The following is a 19221-nucleotide window of genomic DNA, read 5'->3' as shown; positions in this document are numbered from 1 at the left end:
CACCTTGGATACCCTAATCCTATTCAGTCAAGGTAGACTCAGACCTGCACGGTAGACTCAGCATGCCCTTAGCCCCGGCGTCCCACCCATGGTTTGTACATTCTAGCTATGAGTATTTTAAGGCTCAACTCGAAAATCATATTATTTCCTAAATCTAAGTTATGAAAATAAATGTTATCATACTTGTTTAGATTTGCATTTAGGTTTAATCATTTATTTGCTCATTTTTTTTCTTGTACCGTAGATCTTTCTTCAGGAGTCATTTTCCTTCTTTCTGAAGTACTTCTTTTAAAAAGTTCTGTTAGTGAAAATCCACAGATGGAGCTTCTCTCTTAGTCTCTGTTTATCTAAAAATGTCTTGCTTTTAATATGGAAAGATACTTTGCTGGGATGACAATTCTAGGCTGGCAGTTATTTTTCCTCTTACAACTTGGAAGACATTATTCTACCATCTTATGACTTTGGCTCTTAAGATGCTTAGTTTCAATCAAACTTGTTATTTGTTTATAGGTGATATGTCTTTTTACCTCTGGCTGCTTTTACTTCCTGTTAGTTCTGGTGTTCTGCCCTTTTGCTACACTGTGTCTAGATGTGAAGTTCTTTGTATTTATTTTGGTTGGTATATATTGCGTATTTGTGGATTTAAGTCTTTTGCCAGATATGAAAATTCTCAGCTATTATCTTCTCAAATATTGCTCCTCTAACTTCTCATTCTGGAACTCTGATTTGGTGTTTTCTACATCTTCTCATTAGATCTTCTAGGACTCAACAGCTCCCTCATGTTGTCCATCTCATTTTTCTCTCTGTGCTCAGTTCTGCATAATTTCTTTGAATATATTTTCTACTTCACTAGTTGTCTCTTTAGCTTTATTTAATCTCCTTTAAATGCATCCATTCAGATTTTAGTATCAAAAAGTTCCATCTGATTCTTTGTGATCATCTTAAGTTTCATTCCTTGTTCATTTAAAAATTCCATTTTTATTTTCTGTAAGTATTATATATACACTCGTATTTATATTCTATGTTGATAACTCCAGTATTTGAGAACCATGGGAAGTCAAAATGTGTTGTTTGCTGTCTGACTCCTACTTATGGTGATGTTTTTTTCTTTGTGCGTTTGGTAAATTTTTTATTATAAGCTCATATTTTGCTAAATGTAACCTGCAGGGGGTGCGCCTGGGTGGCTTAGTGGGTTAAGCCTCTGCCTTCGGCTCAGGTCATGATCCCAGGGTCCTGGGATCGAGCCCCACATTAGGCTCTGTGCTCAGTGGGGAGCCGGCTTCCTCCTCCCTCTCTGCCTGCCTCTCCACCTACTTGTGATATCTGTCAAATAAATAAATAAATTAAAAAAAAAATGTAACCTGCAGGAATCCAGACAGCCTAATTTAGGGATGCTTTTTCCAGAAAAAAAAATTATTTACTTTTGTTGGAAGCCAACTGGTATGATCTACCCATGACTAGTCTAACCCTTTCAATTGCCCTGGTTCCACAGAAGACTTCCAAGGTTAGCTCTCCCACTTTGTGTGTTCGTGTGTGTGGCTGCATGTGCACCCGCACGTGTGTATGCACTCCGCCATCTTAGGTTCCCAAGTGCAGTGCTGGTGGCTGCGTTTAGTCCCCAGGCATCTTAGGTTTTCTGCTTCACTTGCAGCTCTCCACTCTTTATTCTGGTTTTAGCTTACTATTTCCCCCTTTCCCTCCTTGGAGACGTCCCTCATTTTCTTGAAAAAACTTCAATGCATCAAATAATATTTTCATTCATCTCACGTCCAGTTATGTCATAGATTCAGATATCTTATCTGTCTCAACCAATGTAGCTTTTTGTTTGTTCAGTTCAAAAGTTCTAAGGTTTGACCATTCAATAAAATAACTACCGTTAGTTTCACAGTTTTCTAGAGATATGTATTTTACTTTTTATTTACAGAATAATAGACTGTTAGAGTGGCAAGGCATTCAAGTGATTATACAACACAGCATTTCTTGTGGGAGGCACTGGTGGTATATTGGTCAGGAGGATCCTTTGTCCATTTGACTGTCCCAAACACTTCAAGGCATTTAACATCCCTGGCCTCTACCTGCCAAACACAGGTAATTGACACGATTGAAAATATCACTCATTTCCAATAGCCTCCTAGGTTGAGAACTTTGATGGTTGATCCTTTCATTTTACAGATGGAAAATGTCTGCTTTTAAGATGAAGGAAAAAACCCAGAGATGACCCATGGGGAGACTAAATGTGATCTAGCTCTCATCTGTCTCTGGGCTCATTCTACCACATTGTCTTTCAGTTCCTTGGTATGCTGTACTCCTTTCTGCAGCAGGGTCTTTGCATTTGGCCCTTTCTTATATCTGGTGGCCTATTCCCACCTCCCACCCTTCCCCACTCAAAAGGCCTACTAACTCCTATTCATCTTCCTGATCACACATCAAATGTCACTTATTTAGGAAAATTTCACTGACCTCCCAGATCAGGATCAAGATCTTTTCCATGCTTTAGTAGTTCCCTGGACTCCTGTCAAGCCACTTAATATGCTTTAAAATTTCTATATGGTAGCAACTATAAGGTCCATGGGGGTAGAAATGTCTCTTTTGTTCACCACTGATTTATCTGTACCTAACAACTGACTGCTACATAACAGGAGCTCAAAAATATTTGTTAAATACATGAACAACCTAAAAAGTCACTGATGTGTGACCCATTTGAAAAAGAAGGGATGTGATCTCTAGGAAAAGTTCAAGACTCCACTGACAGTACCCATTAGGACCTGAGTTGCAAAAGAAATATTTCTAAATATTAATTTAAATGTCCTTTTTGCTGTCATCTGTTCACCAAATGGAAATCTCTCAATCTAGAGTATCTCAGAAAAAACTCTTCCTTGCTACACTACAGTGACAGTTGATTCTTGCAAACAATTTTTGCTCAAGATGTTCAATGATTTCACATTTAATGCATATATATTTCCTCCAGAAAGCCAATACCATGGACTGCTACTCTGTTTTATTGGAAATCCTTAACCTGTTGCCAATAAGAACTTCGGATAATTATGGATTTTTAAGTTTTCAGTTAATAATTTCAACAATGATCCATTTGCCATATATTCTGGAAATGTGAATCTCATTATCTGTCTACTCCATCCATTTTCTTGGATTGAGTCATCAATACGATTCTACTTAAAGGCTACTTATCCATGCTGGTCACGTACTATTAAAAAAAAAATACCCACATACTTTTCTGTCTACATTCTTATCCGTGCAACTGACCTTGCTTTCTACTCACTGTGAACCCCGTCTGATGCCACTGACCTCATGGGATTTACACTGTTATGATCCTTTCGTACCACACTTTGTGACCAACATCTGACGACAGCCTCTTCAGTTAATTTGAATTTACAAACTGGCCAAGCCTATAAAGTCTCCATAAATTCTCAAGTTGCCCAACTATCTCAAGGTTTCCTTGTCTTTTCGAGCACACAGTAGCTCTTTTGGGTTCTCTATAGTTATCCAGAGGAAAGAAAAGAAAATTCCTATCAAAGACTCTTATTTTTTGAGGATGCCCTCCAAAAGATAATTTCTCAAGAGACTAACGTGGTCAACCATCCACCTGGTATGATAAAATCATGGGTGGTCTTTTTGTTTTCCCCATAAACTTATGGCAAACCACAAAATAGCGAACCAATTATACTATCACTGTCCATACTTTTTTCCCCCTTCAAGTGTAGTAAGGTTTCATTCCACTCTTAAAAAAAGCAAACCACCACCCCCTTAGATGACAAGGGCATGAGTAAGCAAAACAGGTTGTGGAGAAAGAAGAGAAATACTTCATCATTTGATAAAGCTGGATGCCAGTGTCCCTGCACCTTAAAAAGTCCCGAAGAAAACTTGCTTCATGAGACTTAAGACCAGGTCTGGCAAAGGTACAAAAGTCAGGGAGGGTTGCCTATAATTCCCTCCCTTAAATAACAAACTCAGGTGTTCGCTGAGCACATTTCCATGAATTAAATCAGTTTTTGGAAGCCCACATGGAGGGGTTATTTCCTCTAAAAAACATTTCTCTTTGTATAAAGCTAAAAAACCGTGAACATATTTTCACCAAATGAAACATGGACTTCTAGAGAGAGTTGAATGGGGGAAAAAAATGGAAGGAAAAAATGGAACAACAAAAAGAGATGGTTAACGGGAGGCTGTTGCATTTCCCAAGCAAGCAATATGAGTTTAATTGAGGCTGACGCATGACAGACTCACATGCACAGTATCGCCCAGGCCCCGACTGAAGCTGCTGACAGAGGGTAAATGGTGCACGGCAGCGGGGCCTGCCCTGGCCTGGCATGGCGACGGAAGTGCATTGAGCCTGTCAGGAGATAGCACGAGGGCTAATGAAGGGCAGCCCTTGTTTTTAAAATTCTTCTCACTTAGTTTTGGATCACACTCTACACCATAGAGCCTTCTCAACCTTTTAGTGCTCAGTTAAGGATATGTGACACTTATTTAAAAATTAATGCATTCTAATCAATTTCAAGTTAGACAGCAAAGAGTCTGCAAAAAAAGGGGAGACAAAAAGAGAAAAAGGCAGAAGAAGAGGGGAAAAAAAAGCAAGAGAGAATGAGCTCTATAAATCTGGAAGGAGGTAGAATGCATGAGAAATACCTATGTGTTTTTGAACATCTTTGTAGAAAGAATTTTATAGAGATAGACATGCCAATGTGAGAATGCAGGTGGGGAGGGTATAAAACATCCTTTGTATATTTTCCCAATAGTGTAAAAAGTCTAGGAACCAAAGAGTGAAGAGACTAATGCAAAAAAAAAATTTAACATTTGTAAAAATCCCACAAATATAACCTTAAAAAAAACCAACAACTTCTTTCCCCCAACCTCCATGGGATTACTGTATATCCTATTAGTAACACATTTTCTTCATTGCCCCATGGTGGAGAGTCTTCTGAAATGACTGAATATGTGTATCAAATATGTGCCTTAATAGAAACAGTAATATTTATATTCCTGACTTAATAAATATTAAAGAAAAATTATCATTCATTTAAAATAAGAATCCAGAGATGCAAGCATCAAATCTATATTACCTGGCTTATTTATCCTATTGCCAATATAGAAAAGTGCTTATTGCGATATTGTTATTTACATGTTTTAGGTACTTGAAAATCACACATACGTAATCCACATTTTAGAGGTTATTAATTGCGAAAGACTTCTTTAAAAAGGTGTTGGCCATTTTAGTATAAATAGTGGAAGGTAGAAAGAAATCATTCTGGGTTATAAGCCTAAAAGATCAAATTTATTTAATGAAGATCACAGTTTAACTTAAACTGAAAACTCTATTACCTCATTTTCTTTTTTTTTTTTTTTAAAGATTTTTTATTTATTTATTTGATAGACAGAGATCACAAGTAGGCAGAGAGGCAGGAAGAGAGAGAGAAGGGGGAAGCAGGTTCCCCGCTGAGCAGAGAGCCCAATGGGGGGCTCGATCCCAGAACCCTGGGATCATGACCTGAGCTGAAGGCAGAGGCCTTAACCCACTCAGCCACCCAGGCGCCCCTGTTACCTCATTTTTTAATAACCCTAACTAAAACCAAATTTACCTTTCTAGACCATTCTAGAGATAAATCTCTGCCTAACCAGAGCAGATCTCGATAATAGGATATGAGAACATACTCATTTATAGTCACACGAAAATCCTGATACCTCTTTTCAAGCTCAATCATGGAAAACTACATCAAAAACTAATGATGTACTGTATGGTGACTAACATAACGCAATTAAAAAAAAAACCAAATCAGAGTAAACATAAAATAAATAAAAGTAATTTGGAATTCACAGGTTGGTCCTCAAAGAAAAATAACTCTTTAATAATAATTCTCTTTCTCGGGGGCACCTGGGTGGCTCAGTCATTAAGCGTCTGCCTTCGGCTCAGGACATGATCCCAGGTCCTGGGATCAAGCACCCCATTGGGCTCCCTGCTCAGTGGGGAGCCTGCTCCTCTCTCTCCTCCTCCCTCTGCTTGTGTTCCCTCTCTTACTGTGTCTCTCTCTGTCAAATAAATAAAATCTTCAAAAAAAATTATCTTTCTCTATAAATAAGCTTTACAAAAAATGACCCTTTCATCAGACTTTAAAATAAGCATAACTAAAAAAAAAAAAAACAACACTTTTTTTTTTAGATTTGGTTTTAATATTCCGGAGATATCAATTTAGGGTATTGATGTTAAAATTTAATTTTTTTCCAATGACCACAACTTGATTACTTCCAAGTAACTCAAAAAGCTTTCTATAGAATCTCATACTCACTTCTACAACATGCATGAGCAAGGTCATGCACATGTAGAATGTATACAAATGAGCAAAACAGCTTGCTCAATTACCAGGGAGCTTTTAGGGAACTCATATACTGGAAACATGGGCAACCAATCAGAGCTTCTAATCCTTTCACAGGTTATTTACTCAATAGTATGACAATGTATATAGTATATAATGTATATAAATAATATAATACATAGTATATAATGTATATAGATAACAGTATGATAATGAAAACAAGGGGAATGGCAACAGAGGGTAGCAAATAGAGCTCAGCAGATACACATTTTATTGTTTTACTTGTGTCTGGCAAGAGATCTTACTTATAATTCATTCCTAGAACCACTGAGCTTTAGCTAAAGCATGTTACTCCGTTACTGTTTCTTATTGAAGAGTAGCCTTTGTCAGTGTCACCACGAGGGGCAGCTTTCATTACAAATGACTGAGATTAAAAGCTGTTCTAGGTTTCTTTACAGTTGGCATAAAGCAATCTAGGTGGAGGTTATAGTTGGCCATATTGAGAAAGTAGCAAAAATCACAATGACAACAACTGACATTTTCATTTCATTTGTTTACTGGGAAGTCTAGATCATCTAGATCATCCTATGATTTAGAGGGAAAAAATTTCTTGAATAGACATTTCGTCCAAAGTGCTAGGTGGCAATGAGCTATCAAAGCAAAGTAAAAGAAATGTCAATACAAATGCAATGTTTCCTTTTGGTTGAAATTATTTTATTAGGTTGTAATATCAGAGTCAATCATCTAAGAAATTCGGGTAGGAGATAAAAAGTGGACTGGATGACTTCAGAGATCCCCTCCAAAGCAAGGATTCTTTGACTTTATGCCACAGTTTGGTATTTATGGACTGGGAGATGCCATGAAAGGTGAATGAGAAAACGAAGCTCAGGAGATTATTGATTTGGGGCTCTTACCTAGCGCATCAACTATAATTACTGGATCTTTTGATGCTCTTAGGGACTCTACTAGAGCTGCCTGTGTTTTCCAGAGGCTTAGCGACAGAGCAGACCTACGTGGATAGTCTGGAAAAAACTTGAAAACAAAATGAGTAGAAAAGGATGTCTTTTCTGACTTCCTAGCAGAGTGAAGAGGATTTTAACCAGAACAAGACCAGTTAAATGTGATGCTACATGTTGTGTGCCTGAAACTAATGTAACACAGTGTGGCAATTATACTCAAGTTAAATGAATGAATGAATGATAAATGAATGACATACACACACACACACAAACAAAATGAAATAGATACACTGACGCTGCATGTATATAACAAGCATTTATTTGGTCTAGCACCTTCCAAGCCTACGTATTTTTAGAAATTCAGTATCCACGTGAAGTAATCAGGTTTGTTTTTCTTTTCCTGTGTGTTTTGCAAATATTTTCTATAAAAGCCGGGGTATGAGCTTTTAAAATGCCTGGCAATAAACTGTCATTATGTCATGATAATAAGGTTAACTTTCTCCATCCTTTTGCAAGTGAGAGTCACAGTCCCATGCAGGACACAGTGACCTGCCCAAAGACTGCCTGGACCTTTATCGGTAAGCCTCCTCTGTGTGGACGTGGGACCGCTACTCAGTGGGGCATCAATGAGTACACCGAACAAAACCTGTTTGACTCACCAACACGATTTCATTTTTTTTCATGGAGGGGTGATGATGTGTCAGGGACGGCTGAGTATTAAATAAAAGCTTGAGATCATTGTATGATGACAGAATGCTCAGAAGACTTTAAGAATTAGGACTTCTCATTCTTAAAATGAGAAACATGGCTTCTATGCAGAGTCACGTAACTAAATTAGTAAAAGCTACCATATTATCATCTATCTTTTTAAGATTTATTGTTGGTCTACTATGCTCTAAGTATTAGATTCAGGAAGGGTATTTATTTATTTATTTTTAAGTTTATTTATTTAAGTTTATTTATTTAAGTAATCTTTACACCCAATGTGGGGCTTGAACTTGTGGCCCCAAATCCAGAGTCATGGGCTCTTCTGATTGAGCCATCCAGGCACCCCAGATTCAGGAAGGGCATTTTAAAAACTAGTAAGATATGATCTCTCATACTCAAATTATTTTGGAGATTTTTTTTAATGTTACAATAACTGTAATTATTTTTAAAGCTATTTTTAGCCACCTAAAAAGACATTTTTTATATATTTCTAATGATCATCTTCTTTTATGTGATCTTCTTTTATAGTGATCTTTTTTTATATATTTCTAGTGATCTTCTAAAGCTAAGGCCACCTGCATTAATTTAACCATTTAAAATGCTTGTTCAATATTACTTTGCTTCCTTCACTTAGCATAAGTTTTTATTTTAATGAATTCTCTTTCAAAGAGCAAAAACATACCTCATCACTTAATCCCTCCCCAAAGCATATACCAAGTTTTTCAGGAGCATTAAGCAGCATAGTAAAAGAGGAACTTCTGAAAATTTACTGATATATAAATAAATTAAGATCCACTAAATCTTTATCATAACCATATATCTCACACACAGACAAAAATTTTCCGATGAGAATTCTTTCTATAGATTTTTACTTCCAAGCCCAATTTTACTTGTTAACCTAGTTAAAATGGTAAATGTACAAATATTGGACCAAAGGCAGAGTGACTGCAAAAGCTGCTAATCTCCGGATAGCTACACCAACCAAAAGATGCTAATCAAAATGCAAAACGAGTGAGATCGCATCCTGGTCACTTAACAGCAGTTTCCAAGCAATGTGGAAAGAGTGAATAAGAAACCGGAGGTGTTAAGGATTTTATTTTTCTGACCAACAAAGGTCAGATATACTGCATCTGAACGCTGCATCTTAAGAAAATCATTATTTTAATGCTGAGATCCCGGTGAATAGAATAGCTTTCAAATATTAAAATCTCTGTGGTAGACTCTGACCTCAGGATAACAAGAAAATGACAGGCGCTTATTTTTCTACATATAAAAATGACACTTATTGTAAGGTCATTATATAAAAGGCCTATTTCCCCTTCATGAAATAAATAATTACACCACTGATTCCATATGCTTGCCAGCATGTCTACATGTGGTTTGAGTGGTTATTTCAACCACCTAAATTTAGAAAAGAACTAATACCTACAAACTTAAAAACTATGGTCCAAGTGGCCCGTAGCCCTTGTGTATCATTTTTCCCCTGGCAAATCAGTTTCACTGCTTCCTCAAGCACCCCATAAGTGTTCTGTTTATACACAAGGTGCTTTACTGATTACAACCAGAGTGTACTTTACTGATAACAACCAGAGTGTACAACCAGGTGTACTTTGTTCCAAAAAGTAAACAATTGGTTAAACAGATACATGACTGTATTGTAAATGCTCTGGGAGTATGGTCTAATTCTGCTGGAAGGATGCCTTCTTTAAGAAATCCTAAAAGGGGGCATCTGGGTGGCTCAGTGGGTTAAGGCCTCTGCCTTCGGCTCAGGTCATGATCCCAGTGTCCTGGGATCGAGCCCCGCATCGGGCTCTCTCCTCGGCGGGGAGCCTGCTTCCTCCTCTCTCTCTCTCTGCCTGCCTCTCTGCTTACTTGTGATCTCTCTGTCAAAAACAAACAAACAAACAAACAAACAAAAAAAGAAATCCTAAAAGAGATTAAAGTGAAAATATTGAAAGGAGGGAGGTATGAAGTGACTATTAGTATTACGGAAATGATTCCCAGTAGAGTGCTGTGGAAGCCAGCCTTCAACATGGCCCTCAGTGATTCCCACCACCTGGTCTATATTCCCTGTGTAGTCCCCTCCCACATTGTATCAGGGTTGGTCTAAGTGATCAAGAGAACATTGCAGAAGTGAGGATATGTCAACTCCAAGACTAGGTTACAAAAGACATTAAGACGTCTGTCTTGGCTGTTCTCACCTTCTTCACTCTTTCTTGGGTCACCTGATTTGGTAGGAACCAGCTGCCATTTTTGTGAGTACACTCACCTAGGTCCCAAGGGTGGAATAAAACCTTGAGGCCTCCAGAGAGAAGCCATGAGGGAACTCATGAACATGAGTGAAGATTTTCCAGCCCCGGCCACACCTTCTGATCATTGCGGCTCTAGGGGCTGGTGTAGGTAGAAAGACTTGGTGAGGAAGGGGAGACTCAAGCTGGTAGACAGTATCACACAATGACCCAAAGAGTATATGTGGCTCACAGATGAGTTTTGTTTGGGCCCCACAGTGCTCTAAAATATGGCAATTTCCATGAGAATATCTGAATTTCTAGCTTTGCTTGAGAAGTTAGACCATCTTATGAATTCAGATTCTCCCTCATCACCACTACCCCTTCTAGGGACATGACACATGCTTGTCTCCACCGTGCCCCGTTGTGCTGTGCCCAGTCTACATGGCTCATTTCCCTGACCTGTCAGCACCTTCTAAGTAAGCATTATTGATGAGGTAAGAATTATGTGGGACTGCACACACAGGCTGGACATGACTAGGTAGGTATTAAGTCTTGGCTCTATTGTTTTTACCCTATCTGTCTCGCATACGTGTATTTCCTTAGTGGTCCCAGATATCTGAGTTACAGACCCCTGATGTGGATAGAGGGAGAGGTGAGCATCTAGTGGATATATAACCATCCCTGGAGGTAGGCAGCTCCTTGCAATTAAGAACAACATGCTTAGGGCACCTGGGTCGCTCAGTTGGTTCAGGGTCTGACTCTTGATTTCGGCTGTGGTCATGATCTCAGGGTTATGAGATGGATCCTAGCATCAGGCTCCGCACCCAGTGGGAAGTCTGCTGGGGATTCTTTCTCTCTCCCTCTGCTCTTCCCCCTCGATCTCTGTCTCTCTGTCTAAAAAAATAAATCTTATAAAAAAAAAAACCCGGGGCGCCTGGGTGGCTCAGTGGGTTAAGCCGCTGCCTTCGGCTCAGGTCATGATCCCAGGTCCTGGGTTCGAGCCCCACATTGGGCTTTCTGCTCAGCAGGGAGCCGCTTCCTCCTCTCTCTCTGCCTGCCTCTCTGCTTACTTGTGATTTCTCTCTGTCAAATAAATAAATAAAATCTTTAAAAAAAAAAAAAACCCAACAAAAACAATGCAGCATGCTTGTTTAGTGGCTAAGAAATAAGTGAGGTCGTAGTTGGGGGAAAAAAAAAAGCTATGATCCTGTCCTTTTTCTCCTGCCTGGAAAAGTGGAAGAAACCAATTTTCCCTTCTTCCTGTATCTCCTAGATGACTTGTTTACCCTCCTGTATATTCCTTTCCCCTTCTACACTGTTCCTAGTGTACACTATGGCCCAGCCTCCTCTGCGTAAATATGCTGGGGTGAAAAGAGAAGGAGACACTGCATAGATTGTTCTATCTGTCTCCCCCCACAAGCCAGGCCTGGGTTTGTCACACTCCGGGGTGTGAGGGGAACTGGAAGGGATGAAACAGGAACCTGTGGAGGTTGGAGTCTCCGTGTGGTGGAAGGTCAGGCTGGAAAGGCAGCTGGGCAACTGTGTGGGGGTCAGGAACACAACCAAGACCAAAAATAACCTAGCTCTGGTGGGGGGAAAAGTTATAAGGTACTCTGAAAGGAACTTCTATTGATTTGGGGATTTTCTCCTTTGCACAAATTTTTAGAAGAGGCTCCTCACAAGAGAGGTATAATGTCTAGACAAATAGATGGACACAGTTATATATGTAACTAATAAATTAATTCAAAATTGACAACTTCTATGAGTTTCTGTGTATTTGAGAACAATGTCCATTTGGACACATTTTGACCTTATTCTAATGAGAAGGCTATTTCATTCACCTAGATGGGTAAAGTGTACTTGGCGGTCATCACTGTATACTAAGAAGTGTGCCATTAATTAGACAGGGTCATCAATCATAAATTAAACATGAAGAATCATAAATTTGATGTCTTGTATTTCTTTGGCTTTTAACTCTCACACAGTATTTTTTTCTCAGACGCATTCCCTTGTTCTCTAGAAATAGCCAGATGATATACAGTAATATGCCCAAATAGCTCCACAAGAGAGAGGTGATAGGTAGAACCAGATTGAAATCTAGAAGCTACATAACCAGTAGCTTCTGTGTGCATAGGAATGTCAAATTACCTGAAAGCCTCAAGACACACCATGGACTGTGAGGAGGCAAACATTTATATATATGCACACTATGAAGCCCTTTCAACTAGAATGCCAGATTTTCTCTTTGCTTGAACCTTCCAGTTTACCATGTTAATATTCATGGGCAATTCCCACTTGTAGAAATACTGCATCTGGGGGGATGCCAGTTGAGCAAAACGCTCTATAAGAAAGAGCTTGGGATCAAATCAATGTGAGAGCACTGCCCTCGTCCCATATTTGTTTGAACTTGAGAAATGACAGAAAGGAAAATGTTGAAGAACATTGTCCATCATCCCATGGCATTCCTGTTGTGAGAGCCCATGAAAAGAATGGCATGTAAACCTGGGCTTAAGGAGAGCTTGCTTGTCCAAACCAACTGGTATGTTTTATCTTTTAGTACTTTGACTCTTATAACTCGATAGACTTTCATCTTGGCCAATAGAAGTTCAGAGGCAAAATTTATAAGCTACTTCTAATTAACTAATAGGGCCTTACAGAGTGTACTTCTGACCAACTTCACTTTGTTATTATTTTCTCTTCCCCTGATTTTCTTTATCTAGTGTAGTACCTTACATTCTTTCTAGGAACAAGAGAAAGCAAAAGTGGAAAGAGAGGAAGATGGGGGGAGAAGGGAAAGAGAGAGAGAGAGAGATAGAAAATGGGATAGAGAAATAGACAATCACAATTTACTGGGATCCGACTTTGTGTTAGGTGTTGTTCTAACTCTCTACACGTATGTGCTTTAACTCTTTTTTTTTTTTTAAAGATTTACTTATTTATTTGAGAGAGAGAGAGAACATGTGAGTGGGGAGGGGCAGAAGGAGAGGGAGAGATAGAATCTCTAGCAGACTCCCTGCTAAGTGTGGAGCTTGACTCAGGCCTCAAACCCACAACCCTGAGATCATGACCTGAGCCAAAATCAAGAGCCAGACACTCAATGACTGAGCCACCAAGGCGCCCCTCTATGTATAACTCTTTACATTATCCTCCTAACAGCCCATGAAGTTAAGAACCCCACTTCATAGGTGACAAAAATGAGGCATGAAGAGATGGGATAACCCACCTCGATAGCATGGCTGGTGGAGGCCATGTCTGGATTCAAACCCAGGTAGGCAGGCAGGCTCCAGAGCATCCACTGTGCAAAATTAATGAATAGATTAAAGGGTTTAGCATTCCCTCTACACTGGTTTACTCTTACCCCTGAACCTTCGGTTAACTCCCAGACCAAAAAATTTTTCTTTTTTTTTTTTCTTTGAGACACAGAGAGAGTGCACACTTGCAGGGGGAGAGGGAGAGGGAAAGAATCCCAACCAGACTCCCCACCGAGCATGAAGTCCAAAGAGGGGCTTGATCCCACAACCCCAACATCATAATCTGAGCTGAAATCAAGAGTTGGATGCTTAACTGAGCCACCCAGGTGCCCCCAAAAGAGTTTATTTCCAAAGCATGCTTATCTGCAGCGACAGCCCCCTATCCTCAATGACAGCAAGGAGAGTAATGGAAGATGCTACAAGGAAACTGTAAGCCAGCACCTGACTTAATTGTTTTTAAGGGGGATGAGCTCATGAAGGTTTTGCTATTGTTTTGGGGTGTTGTCAAAGGTCAACAGTAACTATTTTTCTCCGTTATAGGTAAACAGACACACAGCTAGGCCTTGTATGTCTGGTGGGGTGGACAGTGAAGAGTGAGGTGGGAGGGCAGGGGCGGAAAGGTCCCTGATAGGGAATTAATTCTCGTTTATCATTTACTGAGCTAGTCTGAAGACGTAATACTCCTCTGATTACCTAAGAAATCTGTGAGCATCCTATGTAAAGGGAAGGGATTCTGGAAACTCCTAGGGCATATTTTGGACCCAAAGTGTGAAGAAATCCATTTGAAGTAAAACAGCATTTAGTTCCTGTAGGGGAAAAGAATCTGAATGAGAAGAATCTTGGCAACTAAGAGAAATACTATTACTATAGAAATGGATCAAACCCAAGCCAAACACAAAACACAATAAAATAAAATGGCGACTCTTTATACTCAGAAATAAAGACAATGAATGCTTTGAAAACTTAAACAAAATCCTCCACACCTCCGCTGTACATTAATGGCCAACAAGAGCTCCACACCCTTAGGACCAAAAGACTTTTGTGCTGACCAACCTTCCTCAAAGCCTTTGTGGTATTAAGAAAAGGGCTCTTAATCTCATTACACTGTCAACAAGTTCCTAGTTAATCAGTGTCCACATTCATTTGGGGTTAGCCTGTTATACTCATGTTTGCAATTAAATGCCACAAGGTCCAAATCAGCTTAAACAAGTTGTCCGCCCCTACGCCCACCTCCCACCAACCCATGGCTGAGTTACCAGCATAGCAGTACAACCTGGGTAAAATATATCATAATTAATTACCAGAAGCCTGAAAAGAACTCATTTCATGAGTCTGCACAGTTTATTTAATGGAGTAAAAAATAAAATACTATTAATAATACATACTCCTGACCCCAAATAACTATTTAGTTGACATTAAAAATGTTTCAAACATGTAATAGGTTTTTAAAAAACTAAGCAGCACATTTGCTTAGCAGACTGTGTGGACAATATTACCAAGTAGTTCTGTATGACCAGATGATTTCTTAAAAAATTGATCCTTGATATCTTTCTTCCACAAAGGTGTTTCTCTAAAGCCTAGTCAATCCGGAAAAAAATCACCCAAATAAATGTTTACAAAATTAATATAAATATTGATGTGAACTAGCCTGAACTCTGCTGTTTTACTGTTTGACATTTGACCACAATTTCCCAGCTTATGCATCCCTTATAAACATATGTTAGTAGCTGCTTCCTAAAGGCTGCCTGTTAGTAAAGACTCTTAATTGTAAGTCTACAGGAATGTCTTATAAATCCATTTGCCCCAATATTTCTGTATTAAAGACACAACAATTAGAGTCTCACATTTATTTGAGGCATGTTAAAACTTGTTATCAGAAGACATTAGGACTATTTTAGCATTTAAAGGGTTTCAAAATTAAAGATAAACATCTCACAATTAATGATCAATCCGAGAGAAAGCTTTGATAAGCCTCCATCCTCCTTAATTTTTTGAGTATTATTCTTTAAGCCCTGGGTTGCCTCCGCTGAATTTCACCAAACTTTTGCATATCAATTGCTCATTTTCAGCAATATCCAGGCTGTGCCCCTTGCCATTTGTGGACCTGCCTAAGCAAAAGATTTGAGAAAAAAAAATTTTCATTCACTCAATGAACATTAAATCCTGGGCACTGGGCAAGGTTGAGGTCAAAGGGTGAATAAGACCTCGTACCTGGTATAATTACTCTTAATTAGGAAAGGAATATGTTAGAATTAATGATTTAATTTTCACTTTTGACATTCCATTGCTCATGCTAACTTTAGATATGCTCACATTAAAAAATGCAGCCTATGAAATGTCTACTATTTAGAGTGACTGTCATGTGGGGAATGAACGCCGGGATTTTTTCAGCTCTTCCCAACCTTAATGGCCTGTGAGCCCAGCAATCAGAAGAATGTGGTTCCAACTCCATCCACATGTTTTCTTAAGAATTTATGGTCATGTATTGTCTTTATCTGTATGTGGATAGTTTCAAGGCACCAGAGGACCCTAGCTGTGATCATGCGTGCTCTATCAGAACCGAAACCCGATTTTAGACGTGTTTATATGCTCAATTTGCCTTGAGAAAAATTATTCCTGAAAAGGCTAAAATGTGGATGATTTTCATTAATTGGTAATGATACCTTACAGCACATGTCACTTCCCTTTTCTTGCTTTATTGAGGATATTTGATACAGAGAATCCTTGTTTCATGATTGAATAACTGGTGAATTCCTATTGCTCATCAGCTTAAAGGTCAGGGGTTATGCTGGTTAGTCACGCTTAGGAACCCAAATAGGATAGATCCGCCTCCTAGGACGAGGCATGGAACAACTAATAAACTTAACCAAATACCAGGGAAACAGTAAATAAAGAGTGTCGACAAAGCAAGGAGCACCTGCTTGGTCCTCAATTAGGCCAGCCCCATTTACAAGTTTCCCTACATAAACAGATGTTTAAATACAACAAATACAGTAAATAATTTTGAGTCAACATTTTAATCCAAAACATTCTGAATATTAGCAAAATTCTTTATGCATAGTAGACATGCCAACTGGTTTTTATCGAACATCAATATTTACTGTCATTGGGGTATTACTGACTCTGGGTTCTCGTTGGTCAATATTTTCCTTTAGAAAAGCATCTCAGACTTTCCTTTCTTTGTACCTTTGTTTAGGTGGTTTTCTTCACCCAGAATGCCTTGTCCTTAAGTTCCACTTAATATTACTCACTGCCCAGAAGGCAAGCCAAATTTTACCTCTCCCCACGTGAAAGTTTCCCTAATCTTTTTTTTTTTTTTTTTTTTAAGATTTATTTATTTGTCAGAGAGAGAAAGAGCACAAGCTTGCTGAGCGGCAGGCAGAGGGAGGAGCAGGCTCCCTGCTGAGCAGAAAGCCCAATGCAGACTCCACCCCAGGACCCTGGGATCATGCCCTGAGCTGAAGGCAGACGCTTAACTGCCTGAGCCACCCAGGTGTCCTGATTTCCTTAATCTAGCAACTGGAAAGGAATGCTCTCTTCTTGGACTCCCATAGAACTATCCTTGCTACATGACTACAGCATTCAGAGTCACTCTAAGTTATACTTGCCAGCCCAACATTTACTGACATTTATCTTTATTAGACTGCAAAGTCCTTGTGAGCAAACCAGGGCTTGCATTTTATTCATAGTTCCCTATTCAGAAGCCTTAGCTGAGGAATTGCACACAGCAGAAAAAATATTTGTACCCACGTATCCATGCTCTCAGATGAAAGAGTGCAAATAAATGTCATAATGTACTTCACACCAAACACTAATTTTAAACAGTTGTAAACATTCATTCATTCATTCATTTATGATTTTTTAAACATTCACCTTTAGCCAGGCACTATGTTAGGAGCTAGAGACTTAGCGGAGAATAAAACAGGTCTAGTCTCCTGAACTTTACATTCTGATGGTGAAAAAGACAATAAACAAAGATAGACTACGAAGTCAGGTGGTGATGTGTAGAGAAAGGTGAAAATGAAAGAGACAGTACTTTAGACAGGGTAGTCAGGAAAGAGCTTTCTGAGGAGGCCACACTTGAATGAAGTTGAGTGTGCGTCATATGAAAATCTGGGAGAGGAGCTTCTAGGCAGAAGAAATAGTAAAAACAGAGACTCTAGGGCAAGAACATGCTAGGCATTTTTGAGGAACACATAAAAAAGAGAAGTAGAAATTATGGTTAGAGGGAAAAGTGGCCAGATAATAGAAGGCCTCTGGACCACACGCAGCACTGACTGGATTTTATGTCAGCGGGGCAGTCTGATCCGAGGATGACTTAATCTGAGTTAAATTTTCAAAGCATCACCCTGGCTGCTACTAAGGACAGAAAAAATGATCCTGTGTCCTTGTAGAAAGGGGAGACAATTAGGAGGCTCCTATGGCAGCCCAGGATGGAGGTGTGGGTGGCTTGGATCAGTGTGGGAACAGTGGCAGTAGAGACAACTGGCCAGACTTGGAAGGTGGAATCTCTAGAACCTGCTGATAGAGGGGACATGAGGCTTGAGCTAGAGGAAAGAATCCAAGCCGGCCCCAGGGTTTTGGTCTGAACAACTAAACAGGAGTTATCACCATGAACTGATATGGAAGAGATGGGGGAGGGGGAGAGCAGAATGGTGGGGGAGGCAAGAGTTCTGTTCTGGACACATGAAGCTTGAGCCAACAAAGAGCATTCAGTTGGACATGCCGAGTAGATAGCTAGATAGATATACGCCTACAGCTGGAGATATAAATGAGAAATTTATGGGAATATAGCTGCAATCTATTAATACATACATGTGCTTTTGAGGCTATAAGGTCAAAATTAACTGGTATACTTTTAAGCTCACTTAAAACCTATTAAGGCACACTGAATTCTAAAAATAAAGTTACTTTAATCTGTTGCCTACCACATCAACAGTTAACCCTAATCCCAAAGGCATAAATAAGCATGCACATTTTGGGCAAACTTTAATCATAAAAAAGAATAAAGTATAGTCTACCATGAATATTTCAGGAAATAGTCATGTGAAGGAACATGAATGTTTAATTTAGACATCACCTCTGTCACTGTATGTTAGATAGCATGTCTGTGATTTCCTCTGGAAATTCCAAGATGCAGCCAAGTTTTTCCATGTGTAACTTAAAGTGATATTTCCCCACTATGTAGCCTTCCTTTTCCCCCCTTTTTTAAATTCCTCATCCCCCAGTCCCAAGCTGTACCACACAGAATGCTTAAAAGAACAAAAATCCTTAATTTTCTTTTTAAAGTTAAAGAAAAAAGTTTGTATTGTTTTAGTCAGCTTTGTGCCACATCCTCCACGGAAAAGCCAGCCCAATACAGGTACCTACTCAATGTCTATCATACATACATGTGGTAAAAGAAAGATGTGGGGAGACATGAAAAGGTCATCATTTCCCCCCCTGAAATAAAATCACATAATTCTACCCATATGTATAATTCCCTCAAAGAACAATTCTCCTCACTTATTTTCAAGTGAGGCTGTTAAGAAGAAGAAAAAGAAGAAGAAGTGAATGGAAAACATGCCTGTCCCAATTATGACTGGCCAACCCAAAAGACACAATCTGTGTTCTTTGTGGAGGCTTTGTGAGGGGAGAAGCTGTTTCCTGGCCTTTTCCAACTTCTAGAGGTCACCCACACTCCTTGGTTTGTGGTGCCTTCATCCATCCTCAAAGTGAGGAACACAGTATCTTTAAACCCCTCCCC

The 19221-nt window shown here is 39.2% G+C and overlaps 1 protein-coding gene across 14 annotated transcripts in view; it reads right to left on the bottom strand.

The window, feature by feature from the left end:
• VTI1A (vesicle transport through interaction with t-SNAREs 1A) overlaps positions 1-19221 on the bottom strand; it is a 365858-nt gene that overhangs the window by 195674 nt on the left and 150963 nt on the right. The window lies entirely within an intron of this gene.

This window comes from Lutra lutra, chromosome 14 (genome assembly GCF_902655055.1).
Source record: "Lutra lutra chromosome 14, mLutLut1.2, whole genome shotgun sequence".
In the NCBI taxonomy this organism is placed as follows: domain Eukaryota; kingdom Metazoa; phylum Chordata; class Mammalia; order Carnivora; family Mustelidae; genus Lutra; species Lutra lutra.
Note: the sequence above shows the minus strand (reverse complement) of the source record. Positions and strands in the feature narration are given on the sequence as shown.